General features: G+C 40.2%; 1 protein-coding gene across 4 annotated transcripts in view; it reads left to right on the top strand.

The window, feature by feature from the left end:
- The window catches only part of myocd (myocardin), a 163,583-nt gene that overhangs the window by 40,156 nt on the left and 102,116 nt on the right, over positions 1–21,311 (top strand). For 3 of the 4 annotated variants that reach the window (XM_042398395.1, XM_042398415.1, XM_042398394.1), the window contains one exon: positions 14,132–14,189. The gene's annotated coding sequence lies outside the window, so the exon portion shown is untranslated. Of the gene's footprint in view, positions 1–7,707; positions 8,080–14,131; positions 14,190–21,311 lie in introns of those variants that run through there. The other variant, XM_042398396.1, reaches the window with a different exon arrangement.

Here is a 21,311-nt window from a genome sequence, read left to right as displayed (position 1 = left end):
CAGGGATAGAACAGTAGGAAATTGAGTGGGTCCATCAGAGGAAGCACCATGGTTCGGTGTCACTGTTGCTGTGGTAACAGCAGGACCAGAGGTGGCTGAGGAAGAAACATAAAAGAGGGAGCTGCTTGAGCGGGTGGAGCTGAAAGCGTAGAGGTAGCTGCAGCTGAAGGAAGGGAAGAGGAAAGGATGAGGGGATGTATGTGCGGGGGTTGATTGTAAAGCCTGCGGACACGGTGATGAGAGAAAAGACGAAAAAACAGACAGATCAGACTCAGGGCACAGGGGAAGATACGACCTGGCCCTGCAAGAGGGCTGAAGCAGTTGGCTGCGTCGTGACGTCATCGACGTGCAGCGTACAGGTGGCCCTGGGCGGGGAACCCGGAAGTGAGAGATGGAGGCAGAGAGGAGCTGGAAGAACCTGGCTTTGTTGTCAGTTCAGCAAAAACGGGATTTGTATCTGGAGTTCAGCCGGGGCTGAAGAAGTCTGGGCTCTGTTGTAGTAGGCGGTGTTGTGACGTCATCGGTGTGCGGCGTGCATTGGCCCGGCGGCGGACAATGAACCCGGAAGACCGGGAGGATTTGAGCTGCCGGCGAGAGGATGATGGAAGTAAAGTCTACATAGAGTTGGAAAGTTTGTCTTTATCATCGTTTCGTAGGAGTGGGACAACCGTCTCCTTGAGAGCTTGCCGGAGGTGAGCAAACATCCGGTTGAAGATGTCAATCGCTTGGAAAAGAGCTGCGTCCGAGTGGGCCGTCGCGTGGATGCGTGTGGAGCGTCTGGATCCCAGCTGATCAGAAGCACAGCGTCTGGAGGAGCAGAGTACCATGTGGATGTGGTGGTGAACGAGATATCTCATTGGTACTGCTGGATCTAGTCATGTGCGGTATGTTGCCGAGGAACGTGGAGCACGGGCGGGAGGTAAGCGTTTCTGATGCAAGCTTGTCGTAGGTCACGTGAGAACTGAGACGAATGGGAGAGAAAGGGGTTAGACACGCTTATATAGGTATGCACGAGTGATTGAATTAGTGAGGTGCAGGCATGGATGTATTATAAGAGCTGGATACTGGACTAAAAATGGCGCCCATTCAGTCCTATAGGAATTGCTCGCCTGGCGTATACGCCAAAAAAGTTTCTAGCTTCCAGGTTTGCTTCCGCATTGTGCGGCCCACTGAATATGCGCAGTAGTGTTTCCCCCGCTGGCCCTGCCCGCAAGCTCCTGCTCAGCCCATAGACTTTACATTGTGATGACGTCACAGATTTTTAAATCGCTTTTCTCGGCTCAAGGAAAGTTACAAACTTAAAACCTCCATGGATCAAAAGCTCATAATAGAAAGAGTCATAATTGACGTTATTTGCAGTTCGAGGGGTCCTGTCAACAGTTTTACAGGCGTCTCTTTTACAGTGGTGGTCTATGGGGAAAATCCTTTTTGGGCTGCATGGGGATTTTTCGCTGCAATACTGCGAGTGGACACTGGGAAAAACTGGCTGCAAGGCTGATCGACGGCGCCCTATCCAGCTCTTATGGGCACAGGTGATTGAATTTAGTGAGAGAAGGGCGTGGTCTTGTTCCTGAACCTTTGTTATAATAAAACATATATAATGTAACTCTGTTTCAGGAGCTGTACTTCTTTTATTGTGTTTTCTTCTGTTGTGTAGTTGCTAATGGTGTGTTTGCCGCCCCCTGTGGTCAATACATGTGTCAATTTAACAGAACTCTGGGACGACCTGTATTACTTAAACACAATATCAACCAGAAGACACAAATGACCTCACAGGACTTCACTCAGTTTCTGAAAAGAAGAAAAAATGCATGCACCAAGATGCTATTAACTTGTGAAATGTTTACACTGTCGTAAATCTCTCAGAATGGATTTATCTTTCAAATCTAACAATATTCCCTTCTTAAAAATGTGTCTGTTATCGCTTTGCAGTGACTTTGAATTAAACATACAGTGAGACTGCTTCAACAATGACTAAAAGCATATTTGGCATAATGATTAAATGGCTTTAACTTAACTTTTTTTCTTAACATAAAAGTAGATCAATGTGATGATATTGGCTTTCCACTCTAATGCACTTGTACTTGTAATTGTAAGTGTTTAAAATTTGCTGTCAAAGGAATGTGCTCAGCCATCTGGCCACAGTTAAATGGACTACGTTGATGACTATCACATATGCTACAAGCACATACACAATGTTTACAATAGGATAGGAGTGTTTATAGAGTGGGTTCTAATTGGATAGCGAGTTAACCTGAGAGTAGACACTGATCTCACTGATCAGATTTAGACTTTCTACGAAAAGATGTGATACTGTGACGAGCTATTATTTTCTGTAACTTTTGTTATTTGGTTTCTGACTTGGCAGCTCTTTGCTTACCGTGCCTGATTAGACTTTGGGTGTTGTAATGCAACCTTTGCTGAAGAATGTAATGATCTCACACATCAAGCAGATGTTCTCAATCAATATTTGTTGATGTGAAAGCCCGTTAGTTTGCTAATTACATTTGCATAAACATTTCTCCATTTCATATTTACTATGCTAAATTGGTTTTCATACAGAGTTTACATACAGTGGCCCTGAAGTGCTTACACATGTTTGGTGTAAATATTGTTTGGCCTAAGTAACAATGTATACACAAACATACATAGCCTATCACATACTGTATGTATTCATGACCACACACACATATGCACTAACACACATACACACACACACTTACACAAACCAAATATCAGCAGCATCCCGCCCTAAACAGCTTGCATTCCTCACCAATGACTTACTCGGAGTAAACAAACATGTATCTGCTTCTCTGGCAAATCAACAGTGTGGTGGTGCTGTTTGTTTGGTGGACACCGTGGCCTGACGTAAACAAGCTATTGAACTTTGTTTAAGGAAAGGTATGATTTGGACATGTTAAGAGGATTTTTCAGCTTGTAGCCCTGCGTAACCACAGTGTAGAACATCTAAATTGCTGTGGTTTGGCTGGCTGTCATGAGGAGATCCAGATAATTAACTAATTGTTGAGCCTGGTAATAGAGGACTCGATGCAGTGAAAAACCCCCTCTGGCAGCCGCATTGGTGGTCCTCAGGTCTCGGTTCATGATGGCTGTCAGAAGCATGATGACATTAATTTTGATGTGCCGAAAAGCAGGTGTAATTAACACAATTAATGGTGGCTGAATTCTATTTAGCTGTTTCAGTTCTAAGGTCCTGCTATTGCACATGTTGGCTCACAGTCGCTCTGTCATGTCTTACTGCGACACTTAGAAGGACTATAGTGTTTCTACACACATTTGGATATACATTCATCTTAATAGTGTAGGTGTGTCTGTGTAGTTATTGAATGGAAAGTTATTGATTGTGGGGGTGTGTCGGGCACAAGGTACAGAGATAGATTGACACTTCATTATGACAGCCGCTTTAACCTCTTCCAATCACTATTTTGGAAAATGACATAACCAAATTAAAATGGCTGTAGCTCCTGAACCACTCTGACTATATGCATAAATGAGGTCTTGTCAGAGAGAAAACACTCTAATTTTTTCTTTTTTTTGTGAAAGTGTCGGAAATAGGTAATACAGAAACAGAACAGTCTTTGAAGTAAAAAAAGGAAAAACTATGTTTGTCTAAAATAAAAATGTATTTATCAGTATAAATAACTGGCTTATCTATTCAGATCAAGGACAGTATGAGCAAAGGCTGTAAACAAAATATAAATGACCACCTGCCTCAAGTATGATCAGTGCTTTTTTCATCAAACAGTGCAGGCAGAGATCCAAAAAGGACTTTTGGAGACTCCTAATGGACAACTGGTGACCAAATGTTATTCTGAGATACTAAAAGAGTATGGAAGCCTGTAGGTGACTATATTAAAATGATAATGAAAACTTGAGAATGAAAATGTAATTCCACAATAGCATTATAATTTCCCACATATGTTTGTGTTATTTGAGTAAAAATGAAAATGCAATAATCCAATTTGCATTTTTCTGTACAGCAGGTTAAGTCTTTGAAATTGAAATGTCAAAGCCGTTTCCATTTTCATTTTCAAAGTGTTAGAAAATTGCATTTTAATTTTAATTGTGACTTAAATATTACTTGCATAAATGAAAAGCTTACATTGTTTGTATTGCATTTTAATTCTCAAATTTGAATTAACATTTGAATATTGTCCACTGTACAGCGGGGTATGACTTTAAAAATTAAATGTCAAACAGCTTTTCCACTTGTCTCTGATACAGTAGGCTTCCATAAAAAGTTTTTTACATCTTTACATTTTAATATATCATCAGTTGGAGCTGAAATACTCCAAGTTTCCAACTTTTCAATTAATTTTTGATATTACCTCCATTTACCACAAACCATAAACCAATGTGCATAACTGTGTAAAAACCACCACCAATGTAAAATAGTCTTTTGTCTCCAAGTGGAGCAGATTTGTTAAAACCTGTGTCAAAAAACATGGCTCCGTCATCACCTCTCATCCCCTGTGTGGCGGTAATGCTGAAAATTTGACAGGACAGATACCTGCGTGTTGTCCATCCACTGTACAAACAGCAGTTTCCCAGACTTCCTCAGTTACCTTATGTCCCCTCGCTTGGACTTCCTGGGAAGTTTTTTATTTTTATGTTGGGAAATCCTCTGCGGGCCTCCCCCACAGTGCCACAAGCCATGATCTTTTAATCATCCAAATTGTTGAAAAGTTTGGCTCTGGTGTAGAAACTGTCCATGTAAACTTGATATCCTGTTCTCAGTAGCAGGAACTCCAGAAGCCTCATTACAGCTGAGTAACTTAAACCTTCTTTCTGCTGTTCAGGAGTCCCTGAAGTTATCCGGACATTACATGGAGGAGCTGTATCTGTGAATGCAAATGTCTGAATCAGTTGGACCGGACATTAAATGGACTTTACCCTGTCAGCTCCCTAGTCTGTGTATTGTAAAGCAGAAATCCCAGCTATAAAATGGGCTTGACATGCCTCGCCCAAATCTTATTGTTTCAGAAACACAGCAAGTCCAACACAATATGATCAAATCTAGGTTCTCAGTTCACACCAACTATTACTGAAGCTAAAAGTCTCAAAACGCCACTGAGAATGACTAGGGTGCACTCAAACTAATGCTAACATGCTAGCCTGTGAAAAACAGCCAATGTGCTGGTCGATGCAGTATTTCAACCCAGAGCCACAACTAAACATCACAATAACCATCAAAGTCTTGTAAGTCCTGGTTCACAGCAGTAAAAGCTATTTTTGACATGGCATGTTTAGGCATCTCTGGTGCAAACTACATTTGAAATACATTTTTATAAATACATTTTTGTAAACACATGGTCTCCCTTGTTATAGCAATACCGCATGTGTTCATGCTTATGGAAGGAGTGTGACATAAAGACGCAAGAAAGGAAGAAAGTGCGAACTAGCGGGCGTAGGTGTCGTATAGGAGTTTAAGAGGTTAAACTAGCTTCAGCGACGACTCACAGCACTTTTGCCACAGAAGCATTAAATGGTACAAAGTGTGTTGGTTCTCTTTAGTTGATGATTATGTAATTAGTCAGTTATGGCCATTTTCAATTTTCCATGGAAAAGCATGGATTTATAGCTTACTTGATGCTTCCACAATGGAGGGTGTGGTCGTCAATGAATGAAAGAGTTGAGGAGGGGTCATATAATTGCATCCATACAAGCACACAAGCTAGTTGTAAGCAGCAAATTTGTAATTATGTGTACAGTAAAAAAACAAACAAACAACAACATCAACAAAAACAATAAAACTGAATGTAGAGTTCCTTTTTACAGTTACCCATCATTTTCTTTCTTGTGCAGTACTTTGTCTCTGTATGCTCAGCAGTGGTGGAATAAGAATTCAGATCCTTAACTCTAGTAAAAGTACCAATACAGCAATTAAAAAAAAAAAAAGCATCAGTGTGTGAGCAGCATGTTAGTGTTGCAACTGCTGGAGGTCGAGCTAGTTTGAACTATTTTATATACAATTAGCTAGTTTAGTCCGGTGGTTTCCAACATAAGGGTCGGGCCCCTTCAACGGGTTACCAGATAAATCTGAGGGGTCGTGAGATAGGCGTGGGAGGGAAAGAAGAAAGCGGAAGAAAAACAAGTTCTGATTGGATCATTTGAACATTTATTGAAATGAAACCATGTGAGAAATTTAGAGGAAAAAATCACTCTTTGATGGAGCTTTTAACAACTCATCTGAAATGTGACCCTGACTACACACTGCTTTTTGTAAGACGTCAAAAGCCAAAAAGGTTGGAAACCACTGGTTTCATCTTTAACAACGTGTTGTATTTTAAAAGCTTGTTATATTATCCATTGTGTCAAATCAAAAGTACAATATTTCCCTCTGAAATGTTGTGGAGTGGAAGATAAAGTAACATCACAAGGAAATACTTACATTCCACCCACCACTAAAGCTCAGTAAATCAAACTTTCATTATTTTCAACATCTTATAGACTGAAAACATGATGAAAAAACACACCTTATCAGGAAAAAGTCTAATCAATAGTTTAACCAGTAATGAAGATATCAGTTTCATTAGGCCCACACAAGACATCTATGTTCAGTAAAATGTTGCTAAGTCGAGACCTGGAAGCCCAAGCTGCTTTACATTCCACCAGCCTCTGTTGAGGCCTTTTTTCAAAGCAGGTTATTTGATATGTCACAAGAGCAAAAGCACAGGTGCAATTAATGACGTTAATGAATGATGGTTGCATTTCAATCAGGTGTGTCTGCTCCAGGACCCCAATTTTGTGCATATTGGTTCACAACTAACTATTGAGCTTTATGGTAATTAGCTTTCAAATACCAAGCAAATAACTGTATTGTTCTCATACAGTCTGATTCATTCTTGTTACAGTGAGGAAATGATCACCAATATATTATTTCTGAATAAAATGTAATATTAAATGGTAAGTGACTAAGGATGTGCATCTCCATCACTGAGCTGATATGATACACATCTTGATGCATTGCCAACGATCCAATACATTAAAGATACATATGAAGCAACTACGAATGCGATACAATACGATTCACCCCTATTGTGAAGTAGTGCGAGTCGACATGATACGATGCGATTCGACATGATGCAAGAATGATGCTGTGCAATTCTATATGGTACAGAGAGTTTGATTTTATTTCTTTAGCATACAGCAAAAAATTAACTAAAAAAGTGCGATTTTCACGTTACATATTTGTTTCTCCAGTATTGTAACTCAGTCAGCATCTCATGCTGTTTCTTTTTGAACTCTAAAAAAACATTTGGACCTTTCAAAAACAGACCTTTTCACAGGTCCCTTGTAGTGCAGTGCTCTCTGTCACCAGTTTACATGCATATGCTCTGTGACCCACACAATTACTGTCAAAATAGTTTAATCCACTTACTCTGATGTGTGAAACAATGATTCTAGAACGCCAGTTCCACCTGGAACGTTTTAGCAGCTGTGGCATGCTAGCACGCTTAAGAAACAGTTTAAACAGGACAAATCAATCTAAATATCAAATTATTGATCACATTTTTAAATAATAAAGTTGTAGGACCTCTACTAATCATATAAATAAATTGTATTTTACTGATGCAAAGATGTTAGAAACGAAACATCACAAGTTCATCCTAAATTGTATCTGGTGCACACTTTTAATCGGGGCAATTGCATCGTGAATGTTTATGCCAGTGCACAGATGTGAATCGGTGAATCTTCCCATACCTGTGACTAACAGTGCAGAATCCACTGAAATAACACCCAATTCTGCAGCTCTGCACAGTTTTTAGCTGCTTTAGCTTACTTTGGTCTTTCTGTCTGCACATATACTGTATGGAGTCTCGTTATACACTGTATATTAAACTGTAGGCAGCAGTCTCTGCTAAAAATACTCAGACAAAGAGAGTGTATGCTAGCTGTGTAGCTCTCATCAGAGAGCTGAAGCAGATTAGCCTAGTGGCTGGCAAAGAGTCAAGCTTAGCAAACATAGCAAGCTAAAGATCCACAATTCACTACTGGACTTACATTCACCAGGTGTCCAGAAATGAATGATAATGTTTTTCCATGTCTGCTAGATGTGTAAGTAGCCAGTTCTTTTGAAACAATAGTTTGCTAACATGTTAGCCATGACAGCTTGCTAAGCTAATAGTATCTCAGAGCTGTGTTTGAGTTGTTCTGCCTTCTAGCTTTTCAAATAATATATAATTTCATGCAACTTGAATGCAACTTGCAAAATTATAAACTCTTATGAGTATATAATTAATTCTGTTGATGTTGAAAACTGTTAATTTGGTTAGTTATCTGTTTAACAGAACACAGTAATTGTAACACAGAGAAGTACTGTGTCCAGAGCTATACATTTGAAAGGCTACACCAATGTTTTAGACATTGTATGTATGCTAACACTAATAGCACAGCGCAGTCTTCCTCTACAGCCAGTAAGCTGCTCTGCTGGTGAACGACTAGCAGTCATAACAGCCGTTCATTAGCTCATTCTCTATGTATGAAACATTTTCACTCCTGTCAGTGTATATTAGAGGAAGTTGTGATATCAAGATCCAGTAATGTTCCCAATACAACTCTCAACAAAATGTTGCACTGGCTGACCATAACAGACACAACTTGCTCATTCGTCTGGTTATTATATATTTAGACATTATTTGTGCTCAGCCAGTGCTCCAGTTGACCCTCATGATGACGGGACACGTGGCTCCCAGGAGATTTGTGACACAAGTGTTGTTTCTACCATTATTCCAGTGCTCTATGCACTGAAGTGTGGTATGAGTCTGCTGAATCTCCCTGGTTACACTTGTGTATACTGTTCATTTTTATGTGTGTAAGCCTTCGTCATTTAGCCTCTTATGCATACCTTTAGAGGGTTTGCAAGGAATGAACCATGTCATGCTCTCTTCTCGTAACTGTTCTGTATTATTTGGACTGTGGTATGACAACAGTTCAGGGAAAGATGTGTTCTGGAAAGTCCGTCTGTAAAAAGGTCTTGGCAAAGTTGTAAATATTTTGTTGCTTTTTCATACTGTCCCCAACTTCCTGGGTACGTATTGCACATTTTATGTGGGCACATTCTGGTTACATGCAAGACAAATTAGCGTCCCAGCAACTTAAAATAAATGATCGATTCATCTGTTTGCCATATCACACACCTCCTCCTTTGTCTTTCACCCGGTGAGTCCTCTCACCCTTGGCGGAGGCTTTGGAAGCTGCACCAGCCCTCTGTGTGCTCACCACTCGGATTAATGGCTGTTTTGGCAACATATGAGCTCATGGGTAATTGGCTGAGGTGATGTTTCCTGTTGAGGTGATGAACCTGGTTCTTTTGTGGTCGCCTCCATGGTTGGTCGCTTCCGCTGCCACTAAGACTGGTAATTGAGCAGCACTTTTGTCATACTGGTTGTGAACCATGGCAAGGAAATTATATGTTCTCTCAAAATGTCATTGGAGAAAATGACAATGAAAAATTGTTTTGTACAGAGGCATTCTGTGTCTGTTTTCATGCTACCTGTGATCATTTCCCCATGACTGAGTGAATAATTAGGTTATCAGCCTTGTTTTCCCTTTCCTTCATTTTAACTTTAGTCTTCCAGTTAAAAGTTTTTGTCTTGTACAGTAGTATAATGCAACAGTGTCATGGTGACCACTACACTGACTTCCTCTCCACTACAGACTTACAGTCTTTCTGTTCACTTACATTTTCATTAGACTTTTCAGACCTTGTCATTCCCCACCTGTCCACCAGATGCCCTCAGAGTTGCCCAGTGCTAGTCACCTGATCCTGCTATTCCCTGCACACCTGTCCTTCATTCCCTCACTAAGCCCCAGAGCCACTCTTCCACTCCCACTGGCCAAATTGTCTATAGGTGCATTTCCCTCCACCTGTTTTTATTTGCATTTTCAATATGCACTTAAAAATCTGCTTGAAACCTCAAAATATTGTAAAACAATATTTACACTTGGCTGAGGTAGAAAAGTTGTTGTATCAACAATAGCAAAATGTGACCAAGTGCAATGGACACAGATTTAGCAAATAAATTATGACATACATGAAACATGTGACTTTACCGTCCACTTAGCCCTCACATACTGTTCGTTGTGCAGCTGGTATATATATTTTTGCAGGTGTTAGAGGGTGTTCCGAGTCAAATTTGACCCATTTTAAAGTCACCAGAGGGGGTCAAATCAAGGTAAAAAGTGGTTATGGGGAATCTTGAAATGAAACAACAGACTGGCATGTGTGTATTTCTATCATTGGGACAGTGGGGACAGAGTTCAAGGGGGACCTTGACACTGTCACTAGAACTGCCTGTGTTCCCACCATATTGCTACATATGCCAGGGTTCCCACCTAGGCGGGTTCCTGTAGACCTTTGAGGTGTTATGGGGGAATCTTAAAACAGTAAAAGAGTAAAACCATGCATAGGCATCGTCATATATATTATACACACAGTAGGGACATTGGGTCACGATGGGCCTTGACACACTTTGACAAACCCATCAATTTCCATGCAGCCAACATAGTGGTTGCCCAACACAGTCCTCCCATTAGTGGAGGGCAGCTTTCATAGGACTATAAAAAGTACCTGAGTCCCTATTTCACTGATTTGATGGAGTGGAATGAGTGATTTGATAGATCTGTTGAAGAGAAAGTATTAGAATAGGAGGACAACATGGAGGAAAGGCCCTTGTGGCTTCTCTCATGCAAAGGCGATACCACCTTCTCCAAACACCACAGAAGTCCAAATCTTGCCCTGATCTATCTGCATTCCCACAGTCAGTTGCCACAAGGGAACAAAAGAGAGGGAGATGCAACTTCTGCACAACAAAGGACTGTGAAAGTAATGCTTTTTGCAGTCTTGTTTGAAATTTACAAACCAGTTTGTGGTTTTGTTTTATGACTAATACCCTTAATGCAGAGTTTATTGTGTACAGTTGACAGAAAAGGAGGGAGATGTGGTTTACAGGCAGTGTTGACTAATGCTTTAAATGGTTATAATGAAACCCACCATTCAAAAATGTTGTTGCATCCTTCATTTAAATTGAATTCATAGAAATAATCATGTCCACCATGTTTTCTTGTTTTAGATAACACAAGATCATAAAATAGTGTGATTGTGAATGTATTTTCTCTATAATCAAATAGTGTCAAACTTAAAGGAAACACTCTCTCTGCTTTCTGAAACATTAATGAAGGATCAATCACCCATTTATTGATGACAAGATATCTATGGATGCAAAATCCATTTGTGGTTCAACATTTGGTAGAGAGACTAATGACAAAGGGATTGAGCTGGGTCAAAAATGAATCGCTCCATACTGTGAAGGTTTAGAACAGTATGTAAGGGTTAAGTTTCCGCTCCACTGAGGAGACAAAATAGCAGCAGATCTGTGTTGAGCGATGAAGACACTGTAACGTTCTTCAAATTAATACATGAAACAAACAGAAATGGCATATTTCTATCATGTTTTTAGGTTGTTTTTCACCACTTGAGGTTTGACTGGTGCTCTTTTAATTATTGCGCCCTCAGTGGCTTAATGGCTCAGGCTGGAAAAATAGTGCGTCCAGCTGTTTATCTTGATGAAACAACTCCTATTATGAAAATGTAATTTTATTTGAATTTTCATTTGCTGATATTCTGGAAATTTGGTTAAAATTTACACTAAATTTGGATGTAAAACTAGCTTATATTGCTCATCCTGTCCTGTTCTGGGAAGAGTTTTGGTGTGTGGCGAGACCTTTCTTCACAATAAAGAGAGGCAGCTGCTGAGCTACTGTGCCTCTGTTCTATACTAATTGAACAGGATATGGTTCTGAATGTACTGGACAAAACAGGTGAGTCCATGAGTGAGTTGAGGGGTCACAGTTAGTTCAGATATGTCTGTAATAACAATGGCCAGAACAGTGTAGACATTTTTAGACAGCAGTGATTACAGCTAAAATGTTCGGAAAACAACATTAGAAGAGAGAGTTAATGGATGTTATGGGTACGGACAAAACCAGTACAATGGCATGAGTATTAGAGTAAATCTTCATGGGAGCTGTAGTTTTTTGTATGCTCACAAAAGTAATCTTTTCTTAAAATCACAAAGATTTAAATTTCTAATAGCAAGTGCTGTAGTGGAGCCAGTTTGTCCTTGGATATGGAAAGTAAACTTTAGCAACACACTTAATTTTTTTCAGAAAGACAGATGCTGAATGAGAGATTGCATTGACTTACAGAAGTTAGTGAACAGAGGCTACTCTGGATGTGATGTCACTATTAATGCCTTTGAGGAAATATTGTCAGAAAGTGTGTATAAATGCGTTATCACTCAATCTTTGCAAAAGATCCATGAAAAACAGCAAATCTTAGACAATACATTGACCAGGACTACAGACAATCACCACCCTGAATGGATGAGGAATAATTTAAGCATAAATTAAGCATATGCAGATGACAAAACAGAACCCTACATGAAGTCCCCCAGGCGAAAGTACTAGAATAAGATTGTTCCACTGTAATGAGAGACTTGTGATGTTTGGGTACACGATGTGCCTGTAATAACAATCTAAGTGGGAAGAAGTCTTTGGTTCTCCTGCTTTGAATGCTCTCAGTGTAATTCTGCCTTAAGCAGCCTGCATACATAGATCAGAATAACAGGGTTGAGAAAGACCAAAGTAAAACTGTCAAGAATGGGCACTGGTCTGGATGAATGGACATGGACGAGGCTGTGAATTCTTCTACCGGGTTACGGCCTTGTTGTTTGTATCCTGAAACAGATGTTACACTGAATCCATCACTCACGGGGAAATGGATGCATATGATTCCAGAAAAACACAAATCAGTCTTACAATCAGAAGTTCTGTGTCACTATTCTCTCTTGGTAGTATCACTAGTAAAGCTGAAGAATAATTTCCCTGACGGTTACAAAAGATGCTCTCAAAACTTGTAGAGTATAAAGAGATAATGAATAATAAGAGGTTACTGCTGTTGTTGTTGGCTGTGTCTCCTGACAAAATACTTCATGCTGTCATTAGACTAGCTGCGAGAAATAGCATGACTTCATGTCAGCGCCATTTCCTTGGAAAGGTTTTAGTCCTCTTATCACATGGGAAAGAATTATGTTTACAGGATCTATTAAGCCACGACTGCTAGCATTGTTTCTTCAATGATTCAACAACTTAATGAAGTACTATACATCATGAAGTACAGGTTGTTATTACTCCATTCAATCAGGGTGATTTGATATTAAACCAGAATACAGCTGAGATCTTAATTCATCTCAGTCTCTTGGCTTATTGAAAGATGAATATCTGCTGACCTCTTGTTCATTCTTCCAAGATACATAAAGGAATATGCATGCTGTGTGTGTGTGTGTGTGTGTGTGTGTGTGTCTTTCTTTAGTGTCTGTGTGTTTTTGTATTTGCTTGTACAAGATAGTAAAATCAGATGGCTTGCAAAGCCCGCAAGCAATTAAGTTCACGCCTCTGCAAACAAGCTAGCAAGACCCTTCTTTGTTTCCTCTCTTTAATTGTCTGATATCCCATCGTACCGGCTTTAAACGTCGGATCCGCAGGGTTGCGTATTAAGCTGAGGTTTCTGGCTCCAAGGTGCAGAAAAATCAAGTCTTCTTCAATTAACTGGAACGCGGCCATTTCCCTGTTGTACCCGCTCCCAGATCCCACTGGGATTGGCAGAGCTGTTGGCGCTCTGTGGGATCCACATTAACTGTGTGAACATTCTTGTCGTGCTATTCTGGTGTATTTATTGGCTGCTTGATTACATGCGTGTTTACTTGGCAGTTTGTTGCCCCGCCAGAGAGAGAGAGAGAGAGAGAGAGAAAGAGAGAGAGAGAGGAGAACGTGTCCAAGCATCGTGATCCGCAGGGATAGTCGGAGCTTTCAGGGGTTGTGCTTCACCTCTTTGATGCGCTGTCAGTCAAAGAAAGAAACAAAACAGATGGAAGGCTGTTTGCAAATCCCAGTCCGGTGCTTCTGATGGAGAGCAATGATGTTAATGATGAAAGATGAGTTTGAAGATGAAGTCGTTGATGCTGATGATGGTGGTTATAGATCAATCACAGTTTTGTACACACAAAATGACATGTGGTTTCATTATCATTATATCTCTCTCTAACAGGTGGAGGATACCAGGCTGTGGCTTGAAACAGGAATGTTAAGGGACAGCCAGTGAGCAGGTAGGACCGCTTCCTCTCAGCCTCACATTTCTTTAATAGCTGTTTGTCTTAGATGAGAATTATTGAAAAGATGAGACACACATAAATTGAGCCACAATAGTGTTATTGTAGTGCATTTGTATTATATGTTTTTTGTATCTAAACTTCAAACTGGACATCTTGGAATGAATTTCATCTTCACACCTGTAACTGTATCAGCACGCCCACAACAACTGTCACTCTTGCATACACGCTAATCTTTTGGTTTTGTGGCAATGTTACCACTATTTTTTACTAGGTTCTGTGCGAAGACGGACTTTAAATGAACTTCCACTTTAAATGAACTAGAATCAATGTGTTCAGCTACAGTGCTGCTGTGTGACCAGCTGTGTTTTGGCAGTGCCCACGGCCCAATGTGCAATCGTCGTAGTCTTGTATGCACAAGTCAGAAGAAAATAGACTTAAAGTGTAAAAATACACCCCTGGTTGCAGATATGCCTGTAAAGCATGAGTAAAAGGCAAACTATTACACAGCTTTACAGTGTTGAAGAATGTTTTGATAAAAATTGAAGCCTACTACAAATCTTCCATCAGATGATCCAATAAAAAACGCAGCTGAAATATGTCCAGTGTAGACAGTCTGTTTATATCTTAATATAGTAATCTGGCAAATCATTGTACTGTTTGCTCATCCTATTTTAATCTGTCAGCAGGGTTGGACTGGGAACAAAATTCGGCCCAAGCAATTTTCATCTAGACCGGACCCATTTTCCCCCAACATACATGCGTATGAGTTGCCTAACGCTATATCAGACTATTTATGACATGTAGGCTAAGCAATAGATATCAAGGTGGCACCCTGACAACATGTGTACTTACAGGGTTTCATAAAATAATGTTATAAAGAAATAGCCTAGAGGAAGATTCAGCAACCCAAAAGGTGTACTTGACTATTGATATAATCGACATGGGCAACCCAATTCTCGGCACACTTAATCTGTAACTTCACAAATAAAACAAATATGATATAATCATATGTCATGAAGTAGTATATGACAAAATATAATCTTGTCATCATGAAACAAAATAGCCAAAACTCAATTTTCCCATTGAGCTAACGTTAGCAGTATCACTTGCTAGAGGTTGTCATGCAACTTTTCACCTCAGCAGCATCCTCCTCTTCTTGCTCCTGCTCTTCACTGGAATCAAGCTGCTCATTTCATCCAGACTCTTTCCTCCTCCTCTTCATTTGGCGGACTGTTAATGTTGTCACTGCAGCTAGGCATGCTAACGCTAACGGGATTCTGCGTGACAGTGGCATCGATGTTTTGAATAAACGTGTTAACTTAAAACATTTTGCAGCATCAGCCACAAGATTTTTTTTTTCTTTTTCTCTCTGACCTTTTTGCTTTTTGGGACCTTTTTTTGTATAGGCTAGCATTATTTTCCATTCAAACTTCACTCTTTCCGTCTTGATTTGATCATTTCCCACTTGACTTCTGACATTACATTACAACAGACTGTGTAACCCCCAATCAGATGGGCTGTTCCTACATATGCACAAAATGTAGTTGTTATTGTTGTTAGTGAAGAATTTTTGTAGTCGTAGGAGGATCATGTCATCATCTAAATATTTGCTGAATCTTCCCTTGTGTATCAATCCAGGCTGAAGTGACTCTTAAGTGTATGTGTTCCAGACTTAAATGTCCAATTGAAAACTGAGCTTGTCAAATACACTCTGGCTGTGTGAGGCTACATGTGAGCTGTGATTGATAGAACTACCAGCTTTCAGTCACCCCAGCTGGAGACTTTAATACTCACTGTTCTGTAATGTTCTTATTTTATACTTAAACCTTCCTTTGAGACTATAACAAGTTTATTACCCAGAGATTATCTTGCTTTCCCATAGTGACCACTATATGTATTGGAGCTATTACTTTTTTACATTTCTGTCCCATGTGAAATGCAGCAAGAGTTATAGAAAAATGCTCTGACACTCACAATGTCTCAGGATGATGATTTTATAGCTAGTCTGCAGGGATTTAAACATTACTGGCCCTCATGAAAAGTGACTATGTACATTTTTCCACCCCATAAAAGCTCCCTCCCAAAATACCATAGTACATATCAATCTACAGGAGCTGTTTTGTTTAGTTTGACTCTCAGCAGCAATTTTGCAGGCCTACTGTATGTGTTACCTGGTCGATGGTGTGCCTTGTGTCTGTATGAGAAAGAGTTAATGGTTATGACATTTATTACAGTCTGTCACAGAGCAGCTCATGGGGTCTTTTTACTGTCATACCTCAGCAGCACGGGGCTTATTTCCAAACGGTCTTGTGTGTCAGGAGACGTGCAACATCAAACTAGTGTCACTCAAACATCCCTCTGGTTTCTGTGCATGTATTTTATGTTAGCATTTTTCCCCAATTCATTTTCCTGGAAAGATGCCATTGAGATAAGGTTAGGCAGTGTGTACGAGAACCCTTCCCTATGACACACACATACACACACATATACACATACATATGCTACACGACCACCCAATCTTACCTCATCTCATGATATCTTGAAATCGTAGGTTTAGAGGTACATCAGCAGTAGGATCTCATGCCAGCGTTGTTTCATGACCTCAGAACAGATTCTGTGTTTACAACTTCCTCTGGGTCAAAGGTGAACACAGAGGTCGAACACACTGCAGTTCCCAGAGCTATAAACCAAGCCATACAGCTACAACATAAGAGAGTCTTACGGGTGAAAGATTTTGAAAAATGGCCAGTACATTTCATGCGATAACAGCATCTCCAAATCTTAGAGGGGATTATCATCTGACGATATCTCTGCTTTCTTTAATTCCTCTGCTCGGGGTGAATTGCTCGACCTGTGATGGAGGGGAGGACATTGCTGTCAGTGATGCCCTTGTACACAGTGTTTTTATGTCAGCGTGGTCGGAGGGAATGATGGAGGAATAGGTTGAAGGGATCAGAGACATGAGTGAGAGGTAGGTGGTGAGTTTTAGGGTATGACTCAGGAATCTTTACCTGTTTCTTTCCTGGTTAATATATTGTCTATATTGCTCCATATATGGAAGCTTCAGCTACTTTTTTCACATACAGATAGTTAAGTCCATACATTAAGAACATTCTTTGCTATATCTCTTTCATTAATACTGTAAAGCAAAGCCCTCTCTACTTTTTAGCCTTGTTAAAGACAAGTGTGCACACCCTGTGCTTGGCTGTGGGGAGTAATGTGGCTGTGTGGTAACTTATTTTGTGCATTTCGTCAAGCCGTATCAGAGATTTTGGATTGGAGGAGTATAATATACGAGCTTATAAATAGTCGTGATTGGTGCCCCATGGGGATATAAAATGCAAGCAGTTACTCTATATTTAACTAACAGTTGGAGATAATACAGAACCCATTCCAAAAATGAAGCTCTGGAACATTTTTGTTCAGGGAAAATATATGTATATATGATAAGTCACAGATATGCTCAGATGAAAGTATTTTGCACATTGTGTATGACGAGTAAAACAGAAGAACCTTCAGTGTAAGTCAAGATATTGACTGAATCGCAGTTTCAAGTCTGACTTTGTGACCCATGTTGAAAAAAACAAAACAAAAAAGGACAAGATACAAGACATACCTAGTCATAAAGGAGCAGAGTAATGAATTTCAGGTGGTAGGATAAAGCTTCGCTTCTTGAACCGCCCCTAAGCTGCGGGAGAAAACAGAGACGGGAGGCTGAGTGTAGAACAAAGTGTTTCAGTTTGATGCCTGTAAATTCCCTGTTGAAAGAAAAAGTCATGCAGAAGTTCAGCTTAGTCAGAGCCAGGCTGTTTGAGGAGATAAGACGCTGTACTGGCAGTTGATCATCAAACAGCTCTGGATTCCACTCAGCATGCAATCAAAGTGTTAATGTTTTATATCAAAGATTTTGGTGGCAGATGGATTGAAATAAATCTGATTTTAGGCTATGTAACTTGAGATTAATGTTCTTTGGCATAACTGGCTCTTTCTGTGGTGTTCATAGTTGCGGAGCCCCAAAACTGACAAAAGATAAAAGATTATCAGCCAAGTCAGTATCTAACCAAATACATCAATAAATAATATAGTTAAATCAATCATTAAAATAGTGCTAAAAGAAATATGCAGCTTTATACTTTTCTTTGAACCTCAATTCAGTTGGTAAAATTATTTTAGACAGCAAGCAAAGCTAATGGATTTAGCTAGTAGCTAATGCTAATCAGATGTGCTTTGCTCTGTTTACGTTCTGTATTTTTGCTGTTACTAAGAAATAATTGTGAAGTCAATGTATTGACATTTTTAAGTTTTATGCACATACCTGCTAATTATGGGGTATGTTTGTTGAGGCATGTGTGTGGCAGGGCTGCTGCCATGTACTTTGTAATGCTAGAGTGTGCTAGTGTTCGCTAGCATGGGACATTTAGTAGCTTTGCTCATGATGTTACACAGGTGCTTCTTCTTCTCAGCTCCATCAGATCCACAGACCTGCAGCTATTTATACATGTATGACAAAGAAAGAGACAGCAGCACCGCGCAGAGGAGAGAGACCTAGACAGCAATGTAACTGAGTCCTGACCTGGGCACTATTATTTGACATGTTTTTCCCCCCTGGAAACAAATAACTTTTAAAATATCTGTACGAAATAAATATTTGTAAAAACCCACTATTTGTACTTTTCCGAATACCATATTCGGATTTGGCTCCACCCCTAGAAGAGATGCTGTGCCGCTGTCCGAAGAGCTGCTGACTGAGATTACTCTGAGGCAGCACGCACAGGAATAAATTACAATACAACAGATTTGTGTATATGTCTTGCTGAATAACTTGCTGTTACATGGTGCTGTTGTTGTGCTGTGCTGCTCTGTCTTGTCTGTTCACGCGTTGTCAGTGTCCTCTTTCCACGCCGCAACGTTATCAGTTAATAAAGTTATTTATAAAGTGAATTAATAAAGTTATCTTATCTTAAGTAACCTTAATCTTAATGAATTTGTTTTTCACTGCGTGAGAAAATGGTCATGTTGTGTAAGAGCGTGTGAAGTGTCAATTGCGTGAGTCTCATGGTCAATGCGTGAGAGTTGGCAGCTCTATGTGCAAGTTTAAAATGTTTCAACTTGAGCGAAAAATTTGCGTGTATACCTTTATGGCTTTCTGATTCTGCTTCATAAACGTACAGAGATGAGAGGGGGAAAACGAAAGAGGCTGTAGGGAAATAACAGAAAGAACCAGAGTCTCTGGTGAGTTCTGAGTTCAGTCAGAGGCTGAACTGAACACAAACACACACACACTCCAACAGACTGTTGGTGCGTCCATTGCTAGCTAGCTTGCAGCTAATGTTCAGCTGGTATTTTCACTGTTCGGGGCATATAAACACAAATGATCCTGTGGGCAAACTTGCACAAGTAACGTGAAAATTCATTTGCATGCTGTCTGAACACACAGTAAGGCTTAACTAGTTATAGCTCTACAGGCTGAAATGGTTTAGCTTCTGTTGCAGTAGTTGATACAGTGACACTACGCAGTACACAATAAATAAATGACCAGTGTTACCTGCCCTCGTGTAGTTTTCTGATGGAAGTTGGCTGACAGTCCAGCGTTTTGATGTGACATAAAGAATAGAAAAGATGAATCGAAAAGTAAAATTAATTGTTTTGATTTATTTGATCAACTGATTGGAGGCTAAAGGAAAATATAATGCTTCATATTTTGATTACTTAATTAACTGTATTTCATTATTGATGTATTCAGTTACACTTTGGACTCCTTTACTACCTTTTGTCTGTTTCAGGGCTTCATACAGTTAAAAACACAAGAGGAAATAGCTGATTCTGAGCATTAGCTGTGTGTGACTGTGGTGTGCTCTCAGTTAATTTTGTACGCTCAGCTTTCTAAGCACTAACTGCTGGCTATCAAGTGTCAACAACCCTCTCTTTATACCCATAAATCCTTGCATTATGTGGTTGCTCCCTGTGGCTGATTGGGATTACTTTCTCGCTCTGAACAGACTGCACCACACTTCTTTAAAGAGGACTAAGAGCTGTATTTTCAGGCATCTCAGGTACAATTATCTATGGCCACCCAGGTTTTGGTGAAAATGTCTTCCACTCGGCCCAATTTTAGAACATTATAACACCTAAGACTTCAAATAAACTACTCTAAACATGCCCAAAGGACACAACAAAAAAACAAGCATCACACTAAAAGGCCAACGTGTGACAGTCTCTTTATGTTATCTGCCTGCCAGAGCTCCCTCACTTATATTGTCAAGGAATACACTTAGGAATTACGCCAGCTTGTGTTTTTGATTACTTTAAGCTGACATAGCTGAGAGCAGCACAGGCTCTGATGTCTCATTTCATGGCCTGCCAGATCAGTTTAATGCCCCACCTCTAACCTCTGACCTCTTGCTCTTGACCTGGACCCTAAAATTCCCTGAAACTCCACAGAGGAGATTAAAGGGGATTCCCTCCATCAGCAACCTTCTGTTTCTATTTTGTTGCTTTTTCAAGGGTAATCTTTGCTCATTTCTCAACTTTGCCCCATTTCCCATTTCCCCAGTGACAGGCTCTAAAGTCCAGATAATACAGCCGAGAGGGAGGCCGTGTCATAAAATGGACTATTTGGCACAAAATCTGTCAATTCCTCTGAGAGTTTTATTCTTCTTGTGTGTCTCTGGGATGATCTAGGAGCATCAGCGGGTGAAACGCTGCCCACCCACGGAGGCCTTTCTTGTGGGGAAGAGGCCAGGAGTGTTGTCTCCTCTCTGGATCTCTGAGCTGTCCCCCATGTAAACAGCCTCCCTGCAGCGGGAGGAGGCAGGCGCAGCAAACTGTACTACTCCAGCTGACAAAGCCATTCACTTCAGAAGAATGCAAATTTAGATTGCAAACGCTCCCTTTGCTTTATCACACTGGACAAACAGTGTTGAGTTATTGGGAGGATTATGAATAACTTTTCTACAGTGGAAAAAGGGAAATGTGGCCAAGACGGAGCCATCAGAGGTCCCTAAAATAGATTGCAGTCTGAGAATAAAGCAGAGAAAGGTGAACGGAGCTGGTTGGTGTGCTTCGGTATTCTGCTTCATTGCCCCCAAAAAACCTGATTCATTTCAGAGGAATCCT

Source organism: Thunnus maccoyii, chromosome 20, assembly GCF_910596095.1.
Source record: "Thunnus maccoyii chromosome 20, fThuMac1.1, whole genome shotgun sequence".
NCBI lineage: Eukaryota > Metazoa > Chordata > Actinopteri > Scombriformes > Scombridae > Thunnus > Thunnus maccoyii.
Note: the sequence above shows the minus strand (reverse complement) of the source record. Positions and strands in the feature narration are given on the sequence as shown.